At 42.2% G+C, this 15,445-nt stretch overlaps 1 long non-coding RNA gene across 1 annotated transcript; it reads right to left on the bottom strand.

Annotated features, from left to right (window-relative positions):
* Positions 1–3,033: 3,033 nt before the first annotated feature.
* Positions 3,034–15,323, bottom strand: LOC140470857 (uncharacterized). The gene is made up of 4 exons (XR_011956761.1): positions 15,157–15,323; positions 14,492–14,573; positions 5,607–6,116; positions 3,034–5,411 (listed from the first exon to the last, which is right to left on the bottom strand). It is a non-coding gene; the product is annotated as an uncharacterized lncRNA (long non-coding RNA).
* Positions 15,324–15,445: the final 122 nt, after the last annotated feature.

Below are 15,445 nucleotides of genomic sequence, written 5' to 3'. Positions count from 1 at the left end.
TGATCTGCCTGTAAAGCACACAAAACAATACTTTTCATAATATCTAGGTACATGTAATAACAATAAATCAGATGCAATCAAATATGCATGTAGTAGAATTAAAGAGGTACAGGCTGATCACTGCAGCCACACAAACTGAGAGGAAAGGATGAATAAATACACTTAAACATTGACATTACAGAGTCTGACAGGGAAAGATTGACAACTAAACTCTCACATTTACAAAGCAGAAATTGATAGCAACAGATGAAATCTCAGTGCACACATTCACAGAGCAGGGATAGATTGACAATTACACCACACATTCACCAGGCAGAAACTGACAAGAACAGATCGATAACTATGTTTAATGTATTCACACAACAGAGTCTGAAAAGGTACAGATTGACAACTACACTCGCTGTCAGATTGATTTATTTTCATTTTAATGTGGAGAGCCTTGGACTTTCAATCTGGCATCAGTCAATCATGATCTTCTTGTTATTAGATACTCTACTGTCACTGGCTGCGAGAGCAGAGGAAAAAAAATCATAAAATACAATTGTGACAGCGTCTGTAAGGACATTATTTCTTATTGCACGTTCATTGCCTGATTGTACTCAGCCCTTAGTAAATGACAGATACATATAGAATGGCGACGTGAGCGTCCCTGATCGTGTTTGACTTCACATTGGTTTCACATTTCCTTTAACTGCATTAAGAAGGGCTGAATTAACCCCCAGTGCAATAAGTAGTCAGTCGATGCAGCATACGATAACGAGCGTCCCTGACCCTCTGCACATTATTCCCTGGTTTCACTGATTTCACAGAGAGAGCATATTAGACAAGAGTGAGTCAGTCCTCAACTGTAAAGGAGGGAATGGGGTAAAGTGTTAACTATTCTTTTGTAATAGAAAAACAAATGAACGAGTATGGACTCGTGCACTCTCCTCTAAAACTATCTGCTCTTTTCTACATGTTTGCTGGCTTTTCAATTTTTTTTAAAAAAGCAGTTGATCACTTGGTGCCAATTCTTTCTCCTTCCCCAATGACAGCCACATTAAACAGCAACAGAGAGAATGAGTAGTGTTTCGCGGAATTTCGAATCCAGTACCACAATATGTTAAAATTATATTGTATAATATCCTGACTAGATTAGATTAGATTCCCTACAGTGTGGAAACAGGCCCTTCGGCCCAACAAGTCCACACCAACCCTCCGAAGAGCAACCCACCCAGACCCCTTCCCCTACATTCATTCCTGACTAATGTACCGAACACTACAGGCATCGCCAATTTACCTAACCTGCACATCTTTGAACTGTGGGAGGAAACCGGAGAACCCGGAGGTAACCCACGCAGACACAGGGAGAATGTGCAAACTCCACACAGACAGTTGCCCGAGACAGGAATTGGCGGGTCCCTGGCGCTATGAAGCAGCAGTGCTAAGACTGAGCCACCGTGCCGTGCCTATTATAATAAATTCTGCAACCACCGAAGGTTTTGTTAGTTATAATCGTTGCCACCTTTATCATAAAATCCTTCTGCATTTCTCCAACTTGCGGGAACAGATTTTCTCTTTAACTCTATCTTCATCAACAAGACGTCTTGTGCCTTTGTTTCAAATTAACTTAAATTTTCTACTGTGTTCTTCTTGATCCTCCTGATGAATTGATGTAAAACACAAGAAAACTTGATGCCATTATCTCAGATACTCAATGTCATCACATAATATTTTGAAACAGTGGAAAGATTTTGTGTGATCAGATAGATTAGTAAAGCTGTTCAATTTTCTTTTTGAGTCATACAGTTTCATTCTTCAATACATCTACTTTGACCATTCCAATTTCCTCCACTGCATGAGAGAAAATCAAAGTCCTTTTGCCTTCCTTCCACCCTCCCCAATAGAGCTACACAAGTGGCCCAATGAGGATGAGCACTATCACAATACAGAGCACACAATACACTTACTTTTACTTCAACAGTCTTCAAATAATTATATCACTGTGCACTGAGGAAAGAAAAACTAATTATGAGAGTGACAGATGAGCTAGTTATTCACGGAACACAAACTGACAGGTACATATACTTTCACATACAGATGCACTCATCCATTCATAGTCGAAGCTGTCAGGGATAGACTGATAATTGCACAAACACATCCACATTACAGAAACAGACAGGTACATTTTGATAACACACATTCCCGGAGCAGAATCTCACAGATATACACTGATAACTACATTTTTACATTCACATAATGGGGCAGATTGATATAGCAAAAGCTGACAGGTAGAGACTGAGAATGACACTCATATTCACACAGCAGAATCTGACAGGGGCAGATAGATAATTGGACAGTCATCTTCACATCACAGAAACTGTAAGTATAAACATTTGGGCATATTCTCATTGGAGTTTTGAAGAACAATGTTTCACTTTTTGGTGGAAGAGAAAATGATATGAAAGGAGTTGACCAAGTATGTAGATGCTGGGTGAACGTCACTGCTCATCAGAGAATCCGGGGTAAAGAGACAGTTTGAACAGGAAGCCTTCTGTCTAATAAGAAAATGTAGAACATGCTGCCCTTATTCTATTCCACAGGGAGTAGTTTGGGTTGGTTTATCAGCTTAACTTCAGTTCAGGTAGCTATAGATCTTTCATGATACATAAGGGAGTCTTTGGTTATGGACAATAAACATAAAAATGGGGTTAAAAACAATAGTGATTCTTTTCTTATGACAGAACACAGGCAAATAAAAATACCACAAACATTTAATTTTCCTTAAGGTTTTCTGCTTTGAGACATTTAAACTGACTCAAGCCTGAAAGAAATTAATAACTATAGTGCATACCTTACAACAGCATGGCAGAAATAGGAGACATCATTCACCTTCCACTTTATCTGTAACATACTGATATGTATGTGTTCACAGATCACACACTGACAGATTCAGTTTCAAATGACCATGACATACCAGGAATGGAGTAAAAAATGATTGTTTGCTTCTTTTCTTGAAGTATCACACACAAGATACAATTCACACACACCAACTTCTGCAAACAGTAGAAGTTTAATAAAGTTTGTACAAGTTAGGTGACTCCTCTGATACTCTTTCCTGACGTGCAAAATTGAGTCAGAAGAGAGACCCCAACCAAAGAAATACATTTCCTCTCTACAGGTCAGTTGACAATGTTTACAGATACTCTGACCACTCCCCCATGGTCACATGCCACTGAAGACAACCCCCAACCTCACAGTCACATATTACCCCAGGTACTATGGTAGGATGAGATCATCCTCGGAGATAATGCAAAGGCTTATGCCCTAATCCTGGGAATCATAATGCAGAAGATTTCCTGACTCAGTGATTCCCAAGGACAACGTAGGTGTGATGTATCCGAGCTTCGGAGTGACCCTGAAAATGAGTTCTGGTCCTGCTTCTGCCTCAGACAACGTAGGGGTGATGGGCCTCAGCATTGGGGATGATCAAGCAAGCGAACCTGATTGGCTGGGGATAGCTATAAAAGTATGATAAAGATTCAATAGTAATTTAACTTGATAATAGGGAGAGCAGGAGCAAATGACTGTGTAATTGGAGTTAGGGTCATTCGCATTCCTGCCTGACTGTCGTTCCCACCCACTTCCAGAACATTCACTCAGTGCAGTTTAACCCTTAATATTACATTAATGTCCAGAAAGATATTCCAATTTAATCTTCCCACATTACAGAACAGAAGGATCTGCTGATGGGGAGTTGAAGAGGGGAGGGTGAAGGTTCATGTGAGCATATATACTGACTGAGACCAATTGAGTCAATTAGCCTGGCCCTGGGTACAAACTGAATGGAACAAAGACAAATATATTTACTTTCCATCTCATTAGAGTGGTAAGGAAAACATTATTTCCTATCCAGGATAAATTAAATGTCCTTCCTCAGGGGATCATTTCCTTGGGAATGTGCAGTTCCATGCTCAAAGAACATCAGCCTTACTGGAAGCAAAGTAGCAAGAGTGGCCTGTCCAACAGAAAGCAATCCTTTGGTCATCCCAATTTCACCTTCTGTCAGAATGAAGGTGGATTAATCCTGAGCTGCATTTTCCCTCATGTTGATATCAATTTTGGGGGTATAGTATCAATGTCTGGGTCAGCATTCATTGCCCATCTGAGTTGTTCATTTTGAGAAAGTGATGGTGAGTTGATTTCTGGGACTGCAGTCCTTGTGGTGTTGGCTCACCCACAATGCTGTTAGGGAGCAGTTCCAGGATTTTGACCAGGATAGTGAAAGAACAGCCAATGTAGAGATTTATGATGTTCAAGTCCCAGTCATTTCAGTGACTCCATTAGATCTTCATGTACTGGTCGTTTTGAGATTTCTGTCTGCAAACCCTCCCTTTCTAACAGCCTGTTAATGAGAATGGCGTGTGATATGGAGGGGAGCTTGTAGGTGGTAATGTTCCCAGGTAACTGCTGCTCTTGTTCTTCTAAATGGTGAAGGTGTGGGTTTGAAATATGCTGTCAAAAAGATTTAATAATACAGATTAAGAACAGATCCAACTCCTCTGATCATTTGTGAACTTTCTTATGCCTCCACAGACTGGAATACTGAGTGAATTCTTTCCCACACTCAGAACATATGAATGACTTCTTCCCAGTATGACTTAATTTGTGTGCCTGTAGGACAGATGAATATCTGAATCGCTTCCCGCACTTGGAGCATTTGAATGGCTTTTCCCCTGTGTGGATGCGTTGGTGTCTCACGAGGGCTGATGACACAGTGAATTCTTTTCCACAATCAGAGCAGGGAAATGGCCTCTCCCCAGTGTGAACTCGTTGGTGCATGCGCAGGCTGGATACCTGCGTGAATACCTTCCCACACTCCAAGCAGGTAGGTGGCCTCTTCCCTGTGTGAACTTTCTGGTGTGTCAACAGGGTGAAATACTCACAGAACGTCTTGTCACACTCAGAGCAGGTGAATGGTCTCTCTGCAGTGGCATCACGCTGGTGTACCCGCAGAGCAGACGAATCAGGGAATCCCTTCCCACATTCGGTGCAGGTGAACGGCCTCTCCCTGTAGTGACCACGTCGATGAAACTCCAGAGTTGACAGGGCATGGTATCCATTCCCACAGTCATCACATTTCCATGGTTTCTCCATATTAAGGGTGGCCTTGTGTCTCTGTAAGTTCCTACTATGAATGGTGTGATGTTTCTTTCAGGTATGAGACTGTTTGAAGGTTTATCAATTCATTGAAAGACTCGCAGTTGATAAGTATGTCTCAGTTCTTTTCCAGCCAAATTGTTGTCTCAAATCTTTTGAACCAGACAGACAGTCACTGATATTTAAGTGCCAGTTATTTCAGTGAACCTATAAGATCTTCAAGTGTTGGTTGTTTTGAGATTGCTGTCTGAAAATCTTCCCTTTCTAACATCCTGAAAAAAAGTTATAAAAGTCATCACTATTCGGTTCGAAATTCAGAACAATCAAATCTAAGTGAGCATCATTTCTTGCCCTGGACAGATTCTGTCCCTCCCTGAGTTCATTTCCTTTCTCTTTCAGTTGCTGCAAGTAGATAATTTCAGACCAGAACATGACAAAGAAGAAACCAGGTGAAAAGGTTTACTCACAGATATGGGAGAGAGGAGGAATTGTCATTCTGAGTAAAGTTCCATCTTCATTCAGACAAAGACAAACAGCAGCACCACCTTTTGCTGGATAGGACAGAGCAGCTTTCCAAACGCATGGTTGCACGTTCGCGCTCAGACAATAGGGCGCTCTGATTGGTTGGAGATCCAGATTGCTTCCGGTCCTCCAGTGCTTTCTATTGGTCACGTTTTCGCTTTTGATGGCGCTGGGGTGGAAGACGGAAGCACGTGGGACAGCAGCGGGCGTGACGAAATGACGTTTGTATGCTTTTTGCAAGTAGACAAAGAGGCTGCTGTGATAACTGACCAATGACATTGAAGGAGTTGTCCCCGCCTCAAAGACGTTTCTGCACATGCGCGGTATGAGCTTTGTGTGATCAGTTCGTGACCCTGTCACATGAGCAGCAGCGACACGGATTGTGGGAATTGTAGTCCCCATGAAGCTCCTGGTGCCCTGTCTCCGGGAAGTGGATGAAAAGTGTGGGTCGGAACCTGGTGGGAACAGGAGTCCTGAAATATTAACTCTGCTTTCTGTTCACAGATGCTGCCAGACTTGCTGTGCTTTTCCAACAATTCATGTTTTTGTTTCTCATTTACACCGGCCGCATTTTTGGCGGCTTTTACAAGGACTTAGAGACCTGGGTGGCAGCTTTTGGGGGAGCAGCGAAATAGGTGACTCTGACAGTGAATACCAGAAGCATCTTCAGGGAAGGAGATTTGGGCTAATAGCAAAGAGATCATCAGATGAATTAGCGGTCCAAAATTAGACAATGAGGGAATATACGGGATATAGTGATTAATATATATATAGACTGGGAAGTAGATTCAGACCATGTAGAATAATGTGTTTGGAATGTCCAGCCTGTACTTATAAAACCATATTATTCTTCTTGAGCAGTGACTATGCATCAAGGATGATTCTTTTTCTATGCGTCCTGGGATTATTGAATGGTTTAATGCTGAATCCGCAAGTACAGCCCATGTGGGGCAGATGATATTTGCTGAAGCCAGTGTGGGTGTGATGAGTAAATTTTCACATGCTTCTTCCAGTGATAACCTTTCTTTTCCATCTGAGGTGATCACTAGGACTTCAGTGATGGAGGGTGAGGTGGGCGGAGCGACAGGAAGTATCATGGTAAATAGAAAGGAAAGCAGCAGATTAGCGTGTGTGCAGAAATGTTTAACAACATCCAAGTCTATGAAAGACGTTAAAAGAAAGAATGAGTCAGGAGATATTAGTGGAAATTAGTAGAATTCAAAAAGGTGTAAAAAATTAGCATAAAGGCACTTTACCTAAATGCTCATGGCATTCAAAACAAGGTGGATGAGTTCATTGTGAGTTAGTGTGATTTAGTAGCTATTATGGAACAGGATTGCAAGATGGTCAGGTCTGGGAGTTAAATATCCAGGGCTTATCAGACTGTTTGGAAGGAGAGACAGAAAGGGAAGGGGGTGGTATAACTCTGATATTTAAGGAGGATATTAGAGCTATGGTGAAATAGGTTCCATGAAGAATAAGGTTTAATCTATTTGAGTGGCAAATAGAAACACAAAGAAAAATAAGTCACTGTGGCGAAGTCTATATGGCACCAAATAACATCACACTGGGGAGGGAAGTGAACATAAAAATAACTAATTCCTGTAAAAATGGTTTGGTAATTATCATGGGGGACTTTAAACTACATGTCAATTGGTGAAACCAGGTTGGTGAATAGAGCCTTGAGGAGGAGTTAATTGAATGTATCCACGATAGTTTTCTTGAACAGTATGTATGGACTAAACTACTCTAGATCTGCTTCTGTGTAATAAGACAGGATTAATTAAAGATGTCATAGTTACAGATCCTCTTGTAAGGAGTGATCACGATATGGTTGAATTTAGAATACAGATGGAAAGAAAGATAAAAATCCAATACCAGAGTCCTGTGCTCAAACAAAGGAGACTACAATAGGATGATGGAGGAGTTAGCAGACTTTATGGTGGGACAATTGCCGAACAGTGGAGGACTTTCAAAGCAATTTTCCAAGGTGTTCCACAAAAGTATACACCACTGAAAACGAGGTTAATCTGTCATGGGTGTCTAAGAAAGTAAGTGAGGCTCTCAAGTTACAAGAGAAGGCACACAAAGTGGCAAAGAGCAGTGGGAAGCCAGATGATTGGGAAAACTTTAAAGGTCATCACAAAGGCACAAAAAAGCTAAAAAGAAAGTAAGATAGATTATGAGATTTAAGTAGCTCAGAATATAAAAACAGACAGCAAAAATTTCTTCAAATATATAAAGCGAAGAAGACTGGCTAAGATAAATATTGGTCTTTTCGAAGATAAGAAGGGGGATTTCACATTGAGATAATGAGGAATTGGCCAAGGCATTGAACAGGTATTTTGTGTTAATATTCACAGTGCAAGATACAAGTACCGTACCAGTAATTGACAAGGAGATGAAGGGAGATGTCATGGAGTCCTACAGCACAGGGAAAGGCCTTTTAGCCCCAACTCTTCAATGCCAACAAAAAGGTCCATCCAATCGCATTCCCTGTAATTGGCCCATATCCTTCTAATCATTTCCTGCCCATGTATTTGTCTAAACGCATTTTAAATGTTGCTAATGTATCTTCCTCAACCACTTCTGTCAACTCATTCCATGTGCATACCGCCCTCTGTATAAAAACATTGCTCCTCCAGTTCCCTTTTATTCTTTCTCCTCTAACATTAAACTGATGCCCTCTGATGCTCCATTTCCCCACCTTGGGAAAAAGACTGAGTGCATTCATCCGATCTGTTCCTCCTGTAATCTTATACAGTTCTATATAATCCCCCCTCAGTCTCCTATACTCTAAAGAGTGAAGTCCTAGTTTGTCTACATGTAACTCAGACCACTGAGTCCTGGCAGCATCGTTGTAAATTTCTTCTGCACTCTTTCCAGTTTAGTAACATTCTTTCTATAACAAGGTGACCAAAACTGAACAGACTACTCCAAGTGCGGCCTCACCAATGTCCTGTGCAACTGCAACATAACTTCCCAACTTCAATACTCAACGCCCTGACTAATGAAGGCCAGTGTGACAAAAACCTTCTTCACTGTTGTCTACCTATTACTCCACTTTAACAGAACTGTGAACTTGAACTCCAAGTTCCCTCTGTTCCACTACACTCCTTAAGGCTTTATGATTCACCATGAAACTCCTGCCTTGATTTGTCTTTCCAAAATACAAGACCTCACACACACACAAAGGTATGCTGACTATTCCATATCAAACCCTGTCTTTCCAAATGCATGTATATCATATATCTCAGAATCTTCAAGTAGTTTACCTAAGGCTTACTGATCTGTATTTCCCAGGTTTTTCTTTGCAGCCATTCTTGAATAATAATGGACCAATTACAGGGAAATGGGATTGGATGGACATTTTTGTTGGCATGGAACAGTTTGGACGAAATGGCCTGCCCCTGTGCTGTAGGACTCTATGACATCTCCCTTCGTGTCCTTGTCAATTACTGGCACGGTATTTGTATCTTGTACTGTGAACACTAACACAATAACATTTGTCACCCTCCACTCTTCTGTGATCTCACATGGCTAACAATGATGCAAAAACATCCGCCCGCAATTTCTCCTCCAGCCTATTGCAGTGAGGACCCAGAAACAATTATCACAAAAAGGTCAATGTTGGACAAACTAACGGATATAAGGGCAGACCAGTCTCCTGGCCCTAACGGATTGCATCTGACGGGACTAAAAGAAATGGCACTCTTGGTAATTTTCTAAACTTAGCTGGACTCTGGGGCAGTTCCAGCAGATTGGAAAACAGCAAGTGTGATGCCACTGTTTAAGAAGGGAGGTAGAGAAAACAAATGGGGAATTATAGGCCAGTGAGCTTAACATATGTAGTGGGCAAGATGCTCGAATCTACTATCAAGAAGAAATAGCAAAGCATCTTGAGAGAAATTGTCCCATTCGGCAGGCACAACAGGTCATGCTTAATTAATCTTTTGGAATTCTTTGAAGCCATTATAATTGCACCAAATAATGTGGACCCAGTAGATGTGATATGTCTAAATTTCCAAAAGGCATTTGACAAGGTGTCAAGCAAAAGGCTGCTGCATAAGATAAAGGTGTTACAGGCAATCCACTAGAATGGATAGAGGATTGGTTAACAAACAGAAAGCAAAGATGGGGATAATTGAATGCTTTTCTGGTTGGCAATCGATGATAGTGGTGTGCCTCAGGGATCATTGAGTCATAGAGATGTAAAGCAAGGAAACAGATCCTTCGGTCCAACTCATCCATACTGACCAGATATCCCAACCCAAACTAGTCCAACCTGCCAGCACCCAGCCCATATCCCTACAAACCCTTCCTATTCATGCACCCATCCAGATGCCTTTTAAATGTTGCAATTATACTAGCCTCCACCACTTCCTCTGGCAGCCCATTCGACACATGCACCACCCTCTGTGTGAAAAGGTTGCCCCTTAGGTCTCTTCATATCTTTCCACTCTCACCCTAAACCTATGCCCTCAAGTTCTGACCTCCCTTACCTCAGGGAAAAGACCTTGTCGATTTACCTTATCCGTGCACTTCATGATTTTATAGGTCTCTACAAGGTCACTCCTCAGCCTCCAATGCTTCAGGGAAAATAGTCCTAGCCTATTCATCCTCTCCCTATAGCTCAAATCCTCCAACCCTGGCAACATCCTTGTAAATCTTTCCTGAACCTTTTCAAGTTTCAGAACATCTTTCCAATAGGAAGGAGACCAGAATTACATGCTATATTCCAAAAGTGGCCTCACCAATGCATCAATGTCCTGTACTGTCGCAATATGACCTCCGAACTCCTATACTCAATACTCTGACCAATAATGGAAAGCATATCAAATGCCTTCTTCACTATTCTGTCTACCTGGGACTCTGCTTTCAAGGAGCTATGAACCTGCACTCCAAGGTCTCTTTGTTCAGCAGCACTCCCTCGGATGTGAACATTAAGTGTATAAGTCCTGCTAAGATTTGCTTTCCCAAAATGCAGTATTTATCTAAATTAAACCCCATCTGCCACTCCTCAGCCTATTGGACCAGTGTTGGGACCACAATTGTTTACAATTTGCACAGATGGTGTGGAGTTGAGGACCACATGTAGTGTGTTAAAGTTTGCAGATAACAAATGTTTCGAGGCATATAGATTGTTTAAGTGAGTGTGTGAAGTTCTGGCAGATGGAGTAAAATGTTGGTAAACGTGAAGTCATCCATTTTGGTCACAATAATAGTAAAAAGGAGTATTATCCGAATGGAAAAATTTGCAGTAAATTGCTGTGCAGAGAGACTTGGGTATCCTTGTGCATAAATTGCAGAAGGCTGGTCTGTGGATGCAACAGTTAAATACTAAGGCAATGGGCACCACGGTGGCTCAGTGGTTAGCACTGCTGCCTCACAGCACCAGGGTCCCAGGTTCACTTCCAGCCTCAGGCGACTGTCTGTGTGGAGTTTGCACATTCTCACTGTGCCTGTGTGGGTTTCCTCCCACAGTCCAAAAATGTGCAGGCCAGGTGAATTGGCTATGCTAAATTGCCCACAGTGTTCGGTGCATTAGTCAGAGGGAAATGGGTCTGGGTGGGTTACTCTTCGGAAGGTCGGTGTGGACTGGTTGGGCCAAAGGGCTTGTCCCCACACTGTAGGGAATCTAATCTAATCTTAAAAAAATGTATATTGTGCTTTCTTGGTAGAGGGATCAAGTTTAAAAATGGTGAGGATATGTTGCGGCTATGTAGGGTGCTGGTGAGGTCACACCTCGAGTACTGTGTGCAGTTTTGGTCTCCTTACTTGAGAAAGGAGATACTGGTAATAAAGGGGGTGCAGAGAAGTTTCACTGGGTTCCTGAGTTGATGACTTGAGGGTATTGCTTTCTGAGGAGAGACTGAGTGGACTGGGATCATATTTGTTAGAATTTAGAAGAATGGGGGCGGAGGGGCAGAGGGGAGAAATCTTACAGTAATATATAAAATCATAAAGGGAATAGATGAGATTGAGGCAGGGAGAATGTTTCCACTGGCGAGTGGAACTCGAACAAGAGGGTATTGCCTCAAAATTAGGGGGAGCAGATTTAGGACTGAACTGAGAAGGAATTTCTTCACCCAGAGGGTTGTGAATTTGTAGAATTCCCTGCCCAGTGAAGTAGTTGAGGTTTCCTCATTGAATGTTTTTAAAGCTAAGATAATGTTTTTAAAGAGTAAAGGAATTCAGGGTTATGGTGAGAGGCTGGGTAAGTGGAGCTGAGGCTGGAAAAGATCAGCCATGATCTTATTGAATGGCGGAGCGGGCTGAAAGGGCCAGATGGCCAACTCTTACTCCAGAGTCTTATGTTTGTAATTCTTAGTGGTCAATCATCCCAAACCTAGAACATCACTGCAGGAGATTCGCAGGTTAGTATGCTCGGCCCAATCGCTCTGAGCTGCCTCAATGACTTTACGTTTGAATGAAAGTCCAAGTTGGTACTCTGATTACACAATATGTAGCACCATATTAGACTCCTCAGGCACACAAGCAATCTCTGTCTTAACACTGTAAAAGAAGATCAGTCACATGGAACACGTTTTGTGTAACAGGACATCTCAAGGTCCTTCAGGAGAGTTTGCAAAGTACACATTGGGCACCGACACATTGAATGGTATTCTCTTGAATGATGAAAATTTTGATTGTAGGGCAGGTTTTGAACAAATATTTACAAGGAGAGAGGAATGACAGATGGAATACAATGTGGGAAATTGTGAGGTTATGCACTCTGGTAGAAGGAACAAAGATGTTGATAATTTTCTGAACAGAGAAAGTCTTCAGAAATCTCAAATACAAGGGACCTTGGGAGTCCTAGTTCAGGAATTCTCTTAAGGTTAACTGGCAGGTTCAGTTGGCAGTTTGGAAGGCAAATGCCAATTTAACATGTATTTCAAGGAGGTTACAAGACAAGAGCAGAGATGTACTGCTGAGCCCCCATCAGCTCTGGCCAGACTGCATTTGGAATATTGTGAGCAGCTTTGGGCCCATTATCTCAGGAAGGATGTGCTCGTGTTGGAGAGAGCCCAGAGTACATTTACAAGAATGACCCCAGGATGAAGGACTTGTCAGAAAAACAGCAATTGAGGAGAACTCTGGGTCTGTATTCAATAGATTATAGAAGTATGAGGGGGATATGGGAAGGAATATAAAGGCAGGTAAAAGAGAATGTAGAGTGGTGCTTTTGATTAAGGAAAACATTGCTGCTCTAACTAGTGAAAATATTTCTGAAAAAGATCATCCAGTGAGAATATCTGGGTCAAAATAAGAAAGGGATAATCACCATATTGGGACTGTACTTATAGACTCCCCAACAGTCAGAAGGAAACTGAGGAACAAATACACACAGATTTCAGATATATGTAAGAATATAAAGGCTGTAATAGTCGGTTTTTACAAACATTGTCTGGAAGTACCATTGTGTTAAAGGCTTGGATGGGGAAGAGATTTTTAAAATTCGAAGAAAATGTCTTAATCAACATGTTCCGAGAGAAGGAGCTTCACGTTCCAGGATACAAATGCTACGGGGAAGCTTAGAAAGTGGGGGCAGGAGGGGATGGGAGTGGCAGTTTTGATAGTACTGTACTTAGGGACCGTAATCCTGGGAATATATGCAGGAAGTTATTTGGATGGTACTGAGAAATAAGAAAGGGATGGTCATCTTATTGGGATGGTATTATAGACTCCCTGATAGTCAGCAAGAAGTTCAGAAACAAATTTGTAAAGAGATTTCAGTTCTCTGTAAGAATAATACGGTGGATATGGTAGGGGATTTTAACATTCCAAATGTCCACAGGGACTGCCATAGTGTTAAGGGTATAAACAGAGAGAAATTTATTAAGTGTGTATAAGGAAAGTTTCTGATTTAGTATGTGGATGTTCCTGCTAGAGAAGATGTAAAATTTGACCTGGTCCTGGGAAATAAGGTAGGGCAGGTGACTGAGTTGTCGGTGGGGGAGCAGTTTGGAGCCAGCAACCATAAATCTGTTTGTTTTTAAATAGTGATGGAAAAGGATAGACCGGATCTAAAAGCTGAAGTTTGAAATTGGAGGAAGGCTAATTTTGACAGCATTAGGTAAGAACTTTCAAAAGCTGACTGGGGGGGAGGGGGGGGGGGGGCAGATGTTTGGAGGTAAAGTGAAGGCTGGGAAATGGGAAGCCTTCAAAATGCAATAACACGAGTCCAGAATTAGTATATTCCTGTTTGGATGAAAGGAAAGGCTGGTAGGTGGCGGGAATGTGGGATGACGAGAGAAATTGAGGTTTTGGTTAAGAAAAAATGAAGCATATGTCAGGTATAGACAGAAGAAATTGAATGAATCCTCAGAGTATAAAGGTCATAGACCTTGAGAGAGAAATCCCAAGGGCAAAAAGAGGTCATGAGATAGCTTTGGCAAATCGAATTAAGGAGAATGCAAAGAGTTTTTAGAAATAGATTTAGGACAAAACAATAACTAGGGAGAGAATAGGGCCTCAGGTCAGGCAGCATCAAAGGAGCAGGAGAATCAACATTTCGGATGTAAGCCCTTCTTCAGGAATGAGGAGGGTGTGCCAATCAGGCTAAGATAAAAGGTAGGGAGGAGGGACTTGGGGGAGGCGCATTGGGAATACAATAGGTGGAAGGAGGTAAATATGAGGGTGATAGGCCGATGGGGGCGGAGAGGTCGGGAAGAAGATTGCAGGTCAAGAAGGCGGTACTGAGTCCGAAGGTTGGGACTGAGTAAAGGTGGGGGAGAGGAAATGAGAAAGCTGGAGAAATGTGTATCTGACTCAATCCACTCTGACTGTGGAAAGGATGTTCTCCAATCTGACAACAGTAACATACCTGCTGGTTGTTAGAAGCAGCTGGTCACGTTTGGCTTTGTACTGAGGGAATATTACATTATCTTGGTCCATTAATCATTTGCCTGGAGGAAGACAAGAGAGATATTGCCTCTAAATCACCGTCAGCTAAACAGAAAGACATCAAATGATCAATGAAATATTCAGGTCATGATCATGATAATTCTTTATTTTTAAACAGGGCAAAATGAACAGAGCCATGACTGGTTACACTCTAGCTCTGAGCTCCTCCCAGTCTTTGTTTTTCTGTTTGCGAAATTCTAAAACAATTTACTAAGGTACAAAAGCTAACCAACATCTGTAAGTTCAATATTCAGCTCCCAATACATTAACTGTTGAAGGAAGAACAACAGGCACTACTATCACATTTAGATATACTGTCCTTTAATTACCTCCTATTCAACGTCTATTCGCAACAAACAGCATGAAATAGAAGCCAAATAATGAATTTCCATCAGTGTTTTCGAGAATTAAAAACCACCAGAATGTCCCACAGCAGCTTCTTCCCGCTCTGCCTCCCTCAGCAGGCCCACACACAGCCCGAGAAAGGCCTCTCTCTTCCCCCCAGCCCGCTCACTCCAAGTTCCGGGACCAGTTCCTGCTCCGCTCGGCCTCTTACAAACAGCCCCCGGTTCTCCCTGAACTCACCCCGAATCAATCCCGGTCTCGGAGCCCCCCTCTGTGTCCCAGGCTCCCATCCCGATGTGCTGCTGTTCCCTCCCTTCCCTGGGCGCTGATCTCTCCATTGCGGTCTGTTTCAAACAAACCTCTTGTACTCACTGAGTAAATGCTCCTCAATGGCAGCGCTGGGGGAGGGCCTCACGCATGCGCTTCTCTACTGTTTCCCTTGTTTGAGCGAGCAATCACAAGTGGTGCTGAGGTAATGATACGGTGAGGGTAAGGATTGTCGCTATAGTGAAGGGTTAGATGGAAAGAT

The sequence above is a fragment of the Chiloscyllium punctatum genome, chromosome 52 (genome assembly GCF_047496795.1).
Source record: "Chiloscyllium punctatum isolate Juve2018m chromosome 52, sChiPun1.3, whole genome shotgun sequence".
In the NCBI taxonomy this organism is placed as follows: Eukaryota; Metazoa; Chordata; class Chondrichthyes; order Orectolobiformes; family Hemiscylliidae; genus Chiloscyllium; species Chiloscyllium punctatum.
Note: the sequence above shows the minus strand (reverse complement) of the source record. Positions and strands in the feature narration are given on the sequence as shown.